Source organism: Falco peregrinus, chromosome 1 (assembly GCF_023634155.1).
Source record: "Falco peregrinus isolate bFalPer1 chromosome 1, bFalPer1.pri, whole genome shotgun sequence".
Classification (NCBI taxonomy): domain Eukaryota; kingdom Metazoa; phylum Chordata; class Aves; order Falconiformes; family Falconidae; genus Falco; species Falco peregrinus.
In genome coordinates this window covers 107583654-107584313 of record NC_073721.1, presented here as the reverse complement: position 1 = coordinate 107584313, position 660 = coordinate 107583654, and positions in this window count along the sequence as shown.

Here is a 660-nt window from a genome sequence, read left to right as displayed (position 1 = left end):
TCCCCCTTTGCAGCTGTTTAAAGAGCTTTGTGAAGAGGGAAAAGCACATAAGAAGAGGGAACATAATGTGATCACGTTGAATAAAAGGAAATGAAAGAGCAAGCTAAGGAACATGATCTGCAAAACACAACTGCTTAATTCTTGCTACTAGGTAACATTTAGAAGGCTTTCTAGTAAGTGGACTAATAAGTGCAGTGGGTGGGAATAGCTGTGTGGAAAGAGCTGGATATAACCTTGTGCCATAAGACCTATTAGTGAAAGATGTGTCAATAAGTTATAGCCCTAGCAGCGGGTAACATCCTGTGTCAAAAGTAGATTGTCTACTGCCAAGCCTTTTTCACTCCAAGGCACGCACATGTGATCTCTCTAAACTAGTACTCCAAAAGCCTTTTTGGGAGCAGCAGGAGAGGAACAGAGAATTAGTTGCATTAGCATTTGACAGGATTTTTGAAAGAAAGCTAAAGCAACCTGTTGAGAAGCAGCAATAGCTATAAAGACACTCCAGAGAGCTTTAGAGAAATTCTATGGATGTCATCTTTTACAGCTGAAGGGTTCAGCAGAATATAGCATGTGATGTGTCTTGGGTTGTGCTACGGGAAGATTTGTGTAGAAGGAAGGGGAAAGAAGATCTTATATGTCCTTTGCAAGCCCTATAGGACA